This window comes from Apteryx mantelli, chromosome 8 (genome assembly GCF_036417845.1).
Source record: "Apteryx mantelli isolate bAptMan1 chromosome 8, bAptMan1.hap1, whole genome shotgun sequence".
NCBI classification, from domain to species: Eukaryota; Metazoa; Chordata; class Aves; order Apterygiformes; family Apterygidae; genus Apteryx; species Apteryx mantelli.
This window is the reverse complement of record NC_089985.1, coordinates 12,788,987-12,802,177: the sequence shown is the minus strand read 5'-3', so window position 1 is coordinate 12,802,177 and position 13,191 is coordinate 12,788,987.

Below are 13,191 nucleotides of genomic sequence, written 5' to 3'. Positions count from 1 at the left end.
GCTGATACACCAGCAGGAGAGCTCTCAGGATGTGAAAAATCCATGTCCTTCCTAACATGGAATTTAAAAATCCAGATTTTAGACATATCCTGGACATAAAAAGTAACTTCCAAACTTAAAAAAATACCCACCAAAATCCATCTGTCTCTGCTCTTCTTTTAAGGGCTCAAAGACAGTAGCTTTTCAAGAATAGTTCTTTGTAGAGTAACTGGAATTACGTGCAAACAAGTGTCTGGCTCATCGAAGTCACATAAGCGCTAAGGACAAGTCGGACACAGAGCGCTCTTTTCTCCAGCCTGCAAGCAGCATTACTGCAGCTTGGCTGCGTTAAATTCAGAAGTGCTTCCTTTAGGTGGTGACAAAACTGTTTCAGCTGTTGCCAGACAAAGCTGATAACGCACACACACGTGCCTGCGCACACATGCAAAACAGGCTGGACAACGTGTTTTCGTCGCTTTTACTTCCTTTTTGCTCGCACATGCACAGAGGAGGGGTTTTGGTTCCCAGTCCATTAAATAGCAAATAACCCTTCATCACGTCTGTCCCTGTCTTCTAAGCAGGAGCAGGACTATGCACTCTTGCAGGTTAGCCTTTTGGTGACAGAAATTGGGGACAGGGACTCTGGGGGCTTTTAAAGCACTTTATTCATGTTCTAGCACCAGCTGTGGAAATGGAGAGGGTTGCAAAGAGTGGACAGATAATCTCTGCTTTCATGAGACAAATAATATCATGCTTTCATGTCAATGTTAAAATGTAGTTGCAGGAAGCGATTCTGCCTCAGAGAAATGCCCTGGGCACAGACGAACCAGCTGCTTTGGAAAGAGTTTTGAGAACAGCTCCCCCGGACTTTGCAATGAGAAAGCCATCTCTGAAGAGCAGTTTTTTCCCAATACTGAACACACATTTGCACCTGGGGAAAGATCTTGTCAGAGGATCACAGGAAACAGGATTTGATGGGGCCTGAGAAGTTGCTTGCTCCAGACCCCTGTCCCTGGCCATGAGTGACGGCCCTGCAGGTGGAAGTCACTGCTGCATACAGCAACCTCATGCGAAAGGTGTGGGGGTCCCTGAGCGGGACCTGAGAGGCCCCAACGCAGCAATCCCCCGTGTCTGTGGGGATGTGCCAAAGAGCCCCAGGGACTGGGTGCACAGGGCCTCGGTTACGGGGCCGGGATTCGATGGCTAAGGCTCTTTGGCCATTTCAGAAATCCCAAGCTGGCAGTGTTAGCGGCTTAACAGGAGCCTGTGGCCTAGGTTTAATTTTCCAGCACTGCTGCTGACTAAGTCCGAGCAACTCATGTCTCCGCCTTGTATCTCTGCTGCCTCATGTCTAAAACAGAATGATACCGAACTCAGAGAAGAGCTCTGAGACCTTTCCGTGGAGAGCCAGGCACGCGAGCCAGTGCACGTCTGCTATATGGCACGTCATGCCCAGCTCAGGAGAGACCAAGGCTCTGCGGACGCAGGGGCTGGCCTGCAGCCACAGCGCTGCAGACCAGCTGCTGCTCTCGGTGGGTGACAGCAAGGTCCAGTGCTTCCCTCCAGATCGCCTCTTTTAAAAATACTAACCCCCGCCTACATTAGAGACATACCTTTATACATGGGGAAACTGAGGCACACAGCAAACCTCTCCTGGGATCAGTCAGCAGAAGAACTGAGATTAGGCTGCTCAAGCACTTGGCTCCCTGCTTTGTAGTACAAACGAAGGCCACATAATGATCTTTCTTATGCTCTTGAAAGTCTGGAGTGGCTCCATTTGTTGTCAGCTTTATCCTGATACAGCTAAGCAAAGCACATGAACCCTGCCTGCATCTCCAAGCACTGCCAAAGCATGCTCGTGGCTTAGGGAGGAAGGACAATTTTTTCTGGAACTGGTGGAAAATCCCTGAATTCCCTGAATTTTTCCCATGCTGGTGGATGAAATCGCATATGTAAGTCAAGGTTTGATTCAGACAAACTGATGCTGATGGAAAGACTGCCTTCAGCTGAGGCCCTAAGTAAGTTAGATCTCCTTTGGCTGTTGTTATAATGTCCAGTTTTCCCTCTTAAAGGCATTATAGATGAACTGTGCATGTAGAGCAGAGCTGGTCTGCTTGAGAAAGCCTGAGAGGGGCTGCGACAGGGTCACACACCACGCATGGTGAAGAGAAAGCTCGTACCGCTCAATTATTTACTGTTTCTCACAAGACGAGCATGAGATTCCCAAGGAAATGGTCAAGCTGAAGGCTGAAACCAAAAAGGAAGTTCTTCTGCGCAAGGCACATGGAAGTGAATCACTGCCACTGCATGCGATGGAGGCCAGATGTATAAACAGAAAAGGAAAAGAAATCAGGCAAATCCACTGGTGGCTCTTAAAAAAGATAATTTGAATGCGATGCCTAGACCATAAAATCCTTAACTCAGATTGCCAGGAGGGGAGAGGACCTGTACGAGGGCAATGATGATATGTCCTGTTCTTACCTCCTGCCCTGCCTATCTGCTACTGGATGTGAGGGAAAACGGGCCTTTGCTCTGATCTGGGACAGCTGTGCTTCTGTTTCTGTGTCTGGAGCAGGAAAATCCAAGCTTTCAGGGTGTTTGGATGCTGTGGGAACAGGTGCAATAGGGGACCTGAAGAACAACAGATCAGAAAACATATGGAACAGCTCCAGCACTTAATTAACCTAATTGCTATAGCTTCCAGTGAGGGTCTACATGCTTGCCTAGCGTGTTGCTTCCGGCGCAGGCAAGGACTGATGTCTGTGACAGAGTGCAGACACAGTAATGCTATCAGCAGCCCCTTCCTTCCTAGGGGGCCCAGCAGTCCAGACCACCTCTGTAAAATCCAGCCTATGGGCCTGGGTCCTCATGCCCAGATGTGCACCTCCCTTTCCAGACAGGTGCTGCAGCCTTCTCCGGAGAGATGGCGGGCCTGAGGAAGGGGTTTATAAAGCTAGCAAGGACTATTACAGCCCAGCGGTTTGGCTTGCCTACCTAACCTCCATCAGAGGATGTTACTTGCAGATTGCTGCTGCAGGGAGAATGAATCATTCAGGCTGTGGGTGGTCAGCTGATAAATGTATCCAGCCAGCTCACCTGCATGCTCAACGGCACAGCAAAACCACCAGATATTTATAGAAAGAAATTACCTCCTGACTGGTAAAAAAAAAAAAAAAAAAAAGAACACTCTAAATGCACTTGTTAAAAAGCATTTAGCATCTTGTTAAAGTTGTTAGAAGAGCACAACTGGGCTGTAGTCCTTTCTTCAAGACTTCAGACCAAAACCAAGGACAGTCAAGAATCTTTACTAACCTCTTTAGATGCTCAGACAGCTTCTCTGACTCAAGTTTTGTTACTTCAAATAATCCCTATTCATTACTGAAAGTATTTGGGAAACAAAAGCACTCCCACTTTTTCTTTCATGACACTGAATTGTAAATAAAGTTGTCCTAAAGATACTACTGACACCTCAAATGTTCTTGGGATTCAAAGGTATCCTCTAACAAAAATCATGTGCCTTGTTTTGTGTTCTACACCGAAGTTTGAAATCGGGGCTGTCCAGATGTCTTGCGTGGCTCAAGCCAGGCCCCAGCTGGCCAGCCTGTTATCTGTAAGGAGCAGCTATTCCCACGTCCTAGTAACACGCTTCAACCCATCAGAGCCGGGACCCTCTTTGAAGCTCTGGGGCTCAAGACTTGAAGCACACTGGACAGAGCTGCATTGAGAGGTGAAGGCCGATGAGTGAGGAGGAAGAGTACGGTATCTGACCTGGGCGCATCTCCTCTGTATCTGGCCAGTCAAGCCAAATGCTTATCACCTTTGGATTCACCATGCTGCCCGAAAAGCCAAACAGACATGTAGTAGTGTTGGCAGTCCCTGTAGGATTGCCAGATTCCCACTCCCTGTCCTCCCAGCAGGTGCCAGCTGGGCTTTTTCTTTCTTTCTTCCTATGATTGTGTTTCATCAAAGCAAGCATGGTCAGGAGATGCAGACCCTGAAGGCTTACTAAAATTAGGCCTGATCTTTGGTCCTGTTTTCAAGGCATGCTGGCGTCTGACATATGAACTGGCTACAATCTCGGTTTGCAAGTCCTAAGTGCAGCTATGTTTGTATTATTGTTTGAAAAGTCCTTTGGAGCTGCTGCTTGCCTCTTGGCACAAAACACCAGCACACAGGCACAGATCAAAGAGCCTCCAGGAAATATATTTCATCATAGACGAGCAACCTACACTACCAAACTAGCTGGCAAAGGGGGACCACGGCAGAAGCACCAAGACTGTGATTTTGACACAATCACACCATGTTCGTTCAGTGCCCATGACTCATTACTGGAGCCGCACGTTTGCTATGGAGATCTGTGGGTCTTCTGCAAAAACAGCTAATGAAGAAGATGCTAAGTCCCAATTAAGTTAGTGGGGCTCAGACAAATCTTTCATGTTGAATGCAGTGTTTTGTGTTTTGGTGGATCTGGATCTTGCTAAAGCTTCCCTTTCTTCTTCTTCCTGTTAGAGTTACTTAAATAGCAGTGGTTAAAAAGGAAGAATTATGAACAGGAGTTAAAATCCCAAAGTGTAATCAGGATAGGTGTTTGGAATGGTTGTATGAAATGCCTTCAAAGGGGTGATGAATAAGCAAGAGAGGTAAGGAAGAAGAGAGAAAACTGTGGTTTATGTATTTTTTTAAACTTGAGTTTCCGAATGAAGAGGAAATGTTGCTGCCAGCTCTCTCGTTCAGCTGTGATTGCCTAACACACCATGGAAATCGATGTCCATTGGCAGCACTCCTGCCGTCCTCACACCTTCATATGCTAACTCTGCCTGTCCCTGGGCTAGAGGAGCATTCGTTCGGCGCTGGATTTGAAATAACAAAGGCAATCCAGTCCTTGTCTGCTCTTCGGGCAACAGTTTTGTTCTAGTTCAGGTCTCCATGAAACACCCGGATGGCTGACAGTTCTCTTCCACGCCTGTCCACAGCCTGCCTGCTGCAAAATGGGTTTCTAAATTAGGCGCTTTCTAGGCCGAGACCAACATCTTAAACTTTACCTGAAAACAAATTGGCAATCAGGGCTAATGAAAACACTCCCAGGAAGCTTTGCAAAACATGCTTTTATTACAACTCTGTCTATAAAGGTCTACAGCCTCTCATTTGATGAATAAACAGTAGTAGTTTTTTTCCTCCTAACAAGGTTTCCTCAGAAATGGAAGCATTGCTGAATCCCGAGTCTGCCTGGCATATTCCGGGGACATCTGGCGTAAATTCTTCATTATTAGATTACATTAGTTGCAGCAATAATCATTCACATGGGATTATTACATCCAAGCTTGTCTCACTGCCTTTATCCTTTCACACATTGTCTTTCCTGGTTCCCCTTCAAAGGTCTGTTGTGAGTCTGTGTTGGAGCAAGAAATTAACTTGTTAGTAATTTATGCATCATTTCCTCCAGCCACATGTATTTAGGGTAAGATCAATAAAATATAATAAGGAAGCGGGTGGGCATTGTCACTGTGGGGCTGAAATAATTCCTTTGGTATCACTGTAAATCCTTCCTTCGCATATGAAAACCTGCAGGCCTGTCCATCATTAGCTTATTTTACAAGGCTGCATCAGCAGGACATTGATTCAGCTCCTTTGTGCGCTTGCAGAGTTCATGTCCTGCTACTTCTGCTCACAGCCATGCAGAGTGATCTGAGCCGAGGTTTAAGATTTTGAAACAGAACTGTTGCACAGGCTTTCTTCCGGCTCCTGTGATATAATTAAAGCTGTGCCATCTAACACTGCAGCCTCATTTTTGGAGTGGTTCCATGCTTTTGGAGATGTTAGGTCTGGGCATTGGAGCACCACGGCTCAGGGCCCAGCGATCTTGCCGCCCGTGGAAACTGGAGAGGGAAACCTGAGTGAATCTGCAAGGTCTGTGGCAGGACTGAGAGGATCTGGAGTCCCTGACTAGTGCTCTGACTGGTGGGTATCCCTTCCTAGGTAGTAATAAGGAAGGGAGTTTAGCCCCATCTTGCAGCCCCATCTCATAGCAGTGTAAGGGTATAAGAGGGACGATGTTTGTAGGGAGAAGAGGCAACAGACAGAGCAGGCTGGATGTCTACAACTCCTAAAGAGGCTCAGAGTCAATGCCATGGAGTATCTTGCATTTCTGTGTCTTTTTCACACCTCCTGGCTCAAGTCCAGACTATCCTACAGGGTTTCAGCTCTGTGAGAACTTGAATTTGGGGTATTTGTTGCAACTTCAGATGAAGATTTTCCTGAAAATGTAAGTTCAAAACAGCAGTTTGGTGCTCCTGCAATCTCCGCCTGCCTGGTTCCCTGCAGCTGGTTTTCTTGCGGGAGACGTCCCTGCGGCTGGTGCTGATATGGAAGGGGCTGCGTGGTCCACCTTGGCTTTAGCAATGCTTGTCTGATGGTCTGAGAGGACTACAGCAATGTGGAGGCTCTGGTTTCTGAAAGCCTCTGGAAGCAGAAATCTCAAGATCACTTTGCACTCCGGGACCTGCATGTTTTGTTGCCATAAACATGAAGAGATCCAGGGGAGGGAGGTGGTTGAAAGCCCTCGGAGGTCTGACTCAGCCCCTGGAGGAATATTCTTCGTACAGCATGCTGGGCTGGGCAGCACAAAGTGTACGGGATGGGGCGGTGAAGACAGCGCAATCCTGCCCTCCGCAACCCCGGCGGTGTTGACAGAGCCTGAAGGGGAGCACGGAGGAGATCAGATCCCGAGATTATCTGTGCAAACAGGGGACAGGAATGTTGTTTGCTTGCAGCTCCTCTCCATCAGCACTGGCAAACAAGGAGGGAAAATACAAGCAGACGGTTTGAGGGTGCAACAGAGGTAAGTAGGCATGGGCGTGAAGCCAGAGGGTCCAAATTCAACACAAGAAAAACTGGTCGCAGCACAGGCCGCTTGTCTTGTTCCGAAACCTTCGTGGAGACGAGGGTCTGTCCGGCTCACCTGTATGTAGCTAGTGACGCTGCCCAGAAATGCATGTAGGACTGCCTCCATAGACTTGTCACCTGCCCCCGTGGTCCTCAGAGGCAAAAGCCAGCTATTCCTGGTCTCCACTGGAATTCAGGGGGGATGTGGCTAACAGAATCACCTTCTTTTTGACAGCAAAGTTTGTTATCGGATAGAGAGGGTATGTTTACAGGCAAGAGAAAAAAGACCAACTGGCAGAGAGAAGGGAAGAGAGAAAGAGGAAAGCAGAAGCGAGACGGATAAGTTATGGATCCGTGATAAGAGTTCAAAGGAGAGAAGTTATTGCAATCTGGAAGTCGGATGGGTTGGGCACAACCCATGGCTGCTCGTGACGGGATGACGGTGCTTTGCTTGGTTTCCTTCCATCAGGAGCCACAGAAAAGAACTCGCTTCCAGGAGAAACTTTCTCAGCAGAGCCGCTTTGGACTGACTCTTTCCCACTGCACACCAAGAGCGTCCAACGCCAGCCAGCCCGCGTGGCCAGCCCTCCCCCTCCGCATTGCAACACCTCCTGCTTTCCAAAGAGAGAGGAGCCCAAAGAGCAAACACAGGAAACCCCAGCCCTGGTCAAGGTCTGAGGGGTAAATTTGTAACTTAGGACGGACCATGAGGATGCTGGTTTGTAACAAGCAAACGCTTCTTTCTTCTGGATCCCCTCCTTCTCAGACAGCCCAGAACAGCTGGGAGAGCTGATCCCAAACCTCCCTTCATGGTTGAGTCCACTGAAGAGACAGGACACAGGTTGGAAATGCAGCCGGGCACGCAAGTTCCTTATTCCCTGGAGATGGGCTCCTTCCCTCACTTCTGTAAGTCCTTGTCCTCACCCCTGGGAATTGGTCTGAACTGACCCCGCAGTTTCTGGCACAGCGGGCTCAGTTCTGCATTGAGGAGCTGCGTGGAGAGGGTGGTGGGATGCCCTGTGGCCACTGCTGAGCAGCGGGGCTTGCTGGTCTCCTGGGCATGCTACTCCCATAGCAGTAGGTGCCAACCAAGCTGTCCCTCTATGGGTGTTTCATTCAGTGCAAGTTTTGTAAAGAAACACTCATAGCACTGTGCTGCACTCACCCATTACTCTCGGTGTAGATTATTCTCTTGAGCTTGTTGAGGAGATGTACAGGACTGATGGGAGGTGTGTGGGACGTGCTGTTTGCTAGGTACAAACCCATGGATCTGTGAGAAAGTCAGTAAGAAGGCTGGTCAGAAGGCTAGGGGTCAGGACTTTCAAAGAAAGGCTGAGCAAATATTGCTGCTTAGTGAGGGGCAGAGCGAGGAGCAAGAGAAGTCTTCAAAATCAAAGAAAATCTGTGTAAACAGAGAAGGAGTAGTGGAGGGGTCCTATAAGGGGCAAGCCATAAAAATCATGAAGGTGCATTGCAGGAAGGAAGGCTCAGGTGAGGCACTGGGAATAGCTGTTTGGCAGGATCGGTGGCACAGATGGCTAGGGAAGAGGTGGATTCTCCATCACTGAAGGTCTCTGGTCCTGATTTGGGACAGGCAGATGGGTATGATGAGCTGACGAGATCCCTGCCAGATCTGTTTTCTGTGAGTCTGTGCTTTCCTCTCACACTGGAGGACAAGAAAAGTGTCCGGAGTGCGGACTGGAATAGTGTGCTTGGGTGTGAAGGCTGCGATGGTTTATACTGAAGGAATTCTGTGGATCAGTTCATAAAGGTTAATAAAACACTGACAGAAGTTGTATGTAAAACTAGCCAGGAATTTTCTGTGAGAATAATACTTTTTACACAGTGTTGTTTTTCCCAAAAGTGAAATTGTCCCTGGATAAATGTTGATTGTTGTCAGATATATTAAATATGTATATGTGTGTATATACAGGTATGTATGGAGGAAGAAAGAGAGGGAGAGGGAGAGGGAGAAGGAGAGAGAGAGAGAGAGAGAGAGAATTCCACTGGGAAAAAGTCAAAATGGTCTAATTCACCTAAGAGCAGCTTGAACTTGCTTTGTGTTTTGAACTGACCCAATGTGTTTCACTACCTACATTGAGTGTGAGCTCTTTACAATATATGTGTAAATATACTCTGACCAAAAGGAATATATTTTCTTGCCTTTATATATTTCCAGTCACACACAATTTAAAATAGCAACTTCACTTGCCATTTCCTTAGTAAAAATATTTCATGAATCCCTATCAATATCAATCAGTTAGCATCAGTGATGCACTGGGAGATTTTGGACGTAATATTGCCTTGGGGGCTGCCTGTCCGACTCTCTACACCCTGCAGCACCAGGTTGAACTCTTGGTCACCAGACATTCCCCGGCCAGGTTTGGCCTCTTTCCTGTATGAGAACAGGGTGATCCTTTTTACAGTTTGCATTTTTCCTGGATTGCTTCATGCAGCCTAATTTCAGCCCCAGCAGCTGCTCCCAATGTGTTCAAGAGGTGATTTTGGAAAGAAATCAGACATAGTCCTCCCATGGCTCTAAGCTGGGAGCTGCCATCGGTGGGACTTGTGTGCAGGAGTCGCAGTGACTGCAGTCCTCAGCCTGCACGTGTCCCACAGCTGTCTGTCCCACTTCCCTGTGGTGCTCGACCGAGCTTCCTCCCCAGCCTGGAAGAGGGTCTGGCACCCAGCGACCTGAATGAAGTGTCGTCATCTTTTAACTGGCTCACCAAGGAAACCAGACGTATCTGTGCCCCTGAACAACTTGTAAATCTGTGGGTCATTTGCAAGTGGATGTAATAGAGGGTGTCAGTGCTGGAGGCAATTGCATTCAATGAGGGAGAAAGACCTCACCAGTAAGGAAAATCTGCAGCAGGACAGTGTGCCTGATTAGACATCAAAGAGTCCCTGGAGGAGACCCGGCTCTCCTTATTTCTGTCCCTTGCTGTACCAAATTGTTGGTATCTGGGACTCACCTACCCAGGAGCTGGTAGCAGCAGTCAGCATACAGCTCTGATGTAAGGCTCCCCTCGCGAGTCCCGTGCATTTCCAGCATAGGTGCATCAGTCCAGGCTGTCTGTAGTGCCCAGGGCAATGAGACTGGGCTGCTTCTGGGGGTCTCCTGAGGTGCTGACGTGTGACCCATGAGACATCCCTGGTACATTTCTGTGGGGCAGAACTGATGTTGTAACTACGTGGGGCACTGAGGAATTACTATATTACTTATTTTTTTCTTTTTTTCACAATATTCCAAAAACTCAACACATGTGGACTCTAAAGTGCTCCCAGGGTGCGGGGAGTTTTGGTCAAATTCCATCAGTTTTGCAAGATTCCCTGGCCCTTTACTGGGGTGACTCACTATATATGAGAAACTGTGAGCAAAAGCCTGGATGCAGGCAGCTCTGTTTTCTACAGACAAACCTGGACAAATAGGTGTGCCTGTAAGTGAAAGGACAGAGAGACACTACTGTCCAAGGCTCAGAGTCCTAAAAAGCTGGTCTGGGTCATGAGCGCCAAAGGCTTCCACCCCACGGGTCTTCTCTCATCCCACAGGATGAAAGAAGGCTGTAGAAGAGCCCTGACTGATGCTCAGCCCCAGTCCCAGTTTCAAGCTTTGTCCCCAGCCTCTGTTATCTGGAAATGATTCACAACAGATTTATCACCAGCCATAGCTGAGAAGGCCCAGACGTGAAGTCTAGCGGGTGCTGCCAAAAACAGCTCAGGGGTACTAACAGGTTAATCTGTTCCACTCTGCATCTGTCAATAAAGCGTGCGTCCTTCCTGTCCTGACTTTTCCCAGTTGACCTTTTTAACCACGGTTGCAGGTTCTGCCCGATCTTTCCTTTGACAGCTCTGAAGATTCATTCTGAACTTTGCAGCGGTGATTGGTTTATGGAAGGGATCGGCAACCTTTCATGGGTGCAGGGCCTGCTTGCTTTTCTCGTTCTCAAAGCAGAGCTCACGCATGTCTGAAGAAACTCGCAGGGAGCTGGGAGATGCTGCCTTTTCAATAGACAAGATGTTCCTTTTTGGCCTGTTAGCTTGGAGCTAGCTTTCGTGCGAGGAAGAAACTTCTGCTGCATTGAAGTCAGGGAACCAGGAAATCACTGCTGCTCTCTTCAGAGCCTGACCCCTTGCTCCTGCCCTGCCAAGTGCCAGCCAAACGCTGGCTGTTGGTGCTAGCTGACTCTTCACTGAAGTCGTATTGCTAAGGCTGCACTTCTGGGTGCTAGAGAAAAAGAAAGAAAATAGGAAGAGAAAAATTTCTCGTTGGACAGGTAGCTGGGTGATGGGAGCCTTCTGTTGCAACATGGTCAGGTGGATGCGGTGTGAACAGTCGGGGTGTGTATGGTCCATCCTGAAGGCAGCTGCTGCCCAGGCCAGCCGTGATGATCTTGGCTCTCGGAGGGCATTTGTGGCAGCTCGGGAGGACAGGCTGTGAATGCCCCTGCTTGCTGTCCTCTGCATCACAAATCAGAGCCCTGGGTCAGACATGTGCAGTAGTGTCCCGGACTGGCTTCTCCTGCTGTCTCCTTGCTGGTTATTGCCTCTCAACCTTAGATTCGTAAGCTGAAGGGCTGAGCCAGCTCCTTGATGTCACCTCCAAGACTTGCAGGGCTGAACTGCTGAGCTTGCAGGGCTGCTGCTGCAAAACCAGGTGAACAACAGGCTGGGGAGCCCCTTCAAGCAGCCTCAGGAGGCGACATCTCAAGGCTTAAGCTGCTGGCTGCAGCAAGACGCTGAACTAGTGATGCTAACAGAGGGTCTGGCTTCGCTCTCTGCTGATGAGGAGCATGACAGGCTGACCCAATGGGACTGTAAAACAAATAACGAACAAGAAGGATAGGTATCTTTCAAGTACTGTTACAACATGAGGCCTTCCAGGGGATTGCAAGGAACCCCCCTGCAAAGCCAGAAAAGACACAACTTGGTGTTTCTGAAGCTGCGGGTGAAACCACAGAAATTTTCCCTGTCCAACAAATCCTGCACCTCGCAGGCTCTCTTTAAAGACTCACAGGAAGGGCAGAGATCTAACGGCAAGGAAGCATCTCTTTTAGGTGGCTGCTAACAGGACTGGACTGCAAAAATCCTGTACTCACAAGATTCAGAGAGTTTAGAAAGAGGAAGAACTTTGGACTCGGCTGATCAGAGCTGGATGTGGTCAGGGGCAGCAGCGATCTGTGCTCACGTGCTCTCTTTCCCTCCATGCCAGGGTACAATGGCACTGGAGTGGGGATCCAATCCCTCTGACAACGGGTTTGTCCCCAATAGCAGCAACTGCCAGAATAAGGGACACGGACACAGATATCGCCTGCCCTTGAGGAATGGGTTGCCCTGAGCAGCCCTGGGGGCCAGCAGACAGGTGTAATGAGTGCATGAGCATATGCATAGCCAAGAAAGGGGCACAGCATGCGTGTGTGTGTGTGTGTGTGTGTGTGTGTACACAAAATCTATAATGAAAACACCTTAACTCTTCAATTTTCTTCTTTGAATTTCCCAAGGACCTGCTCTGACTGCGCTGAGTTAAAAAAAGGAGCATGTCCTGCTGCTATTTTCCTATAACTCCAGTGACCTTGTGGGGAGAAGACTCTTTAATTGCTGGGCCTGTTCCTTGCGGTAGAAAGGGGACAGGAAAAGCCCTTTAATTAGCTGATGAGGGGGAGACGTTGCCTTGGCTGGACCTACAGTGTTGCAGCAGGGAGTCTGCAGCAGCAGGGAAAGGGGTAGGGGTATAGGTAAGGGGTGTGTGTGTACTTGTGCGTGTGTTGCAGGTGTTTTGAATCTCCTCTTGATCTACTCCAGCTGAAATTCCAAGGCGCGCTGCCTATGGGCTTTTCTACCCAGGGGATGAGGTTAGGAGGTGGTTTAGAGTTGGTGCTCCTATTTCTTGCTGTGATTTTGAGTTCCTGGTGAATAGATCCTTCTTGGTTTCTCTCCCAGCTCCTACTACAGTTGCCAGCTGGGCTGATTTAGAAATGGAGCTAAAAGTCCTCATTGTGCGCCTTGCCTGATGCCTGGCTCTGCTCCGCTCTTCCTGTGAGTCCCTTGTTCATGCTGAGCAAGATCCTATCGCCAAGTGATTGCTGCCTCTCTCTGGGAGAGGTGTGGGGCTGACCTGGGGGAAGGAAGAGGATGGGGAAGTGGGGTGGTAACCAGAAGCTCCCTCACACACGTGGCCATGAGGGCAGAGAGGAAATTGCTGGTAAACTGGAACGATAACACAATAAATGGGAGTAGCACTGAAAGTGCTGGGTGCCAGATGGAGAGGCACAGCCCGGTGCAGCGGTGCGTTGCTGGCCATAAGGCAGCAGGGCTGGTACCTCTGGGCGA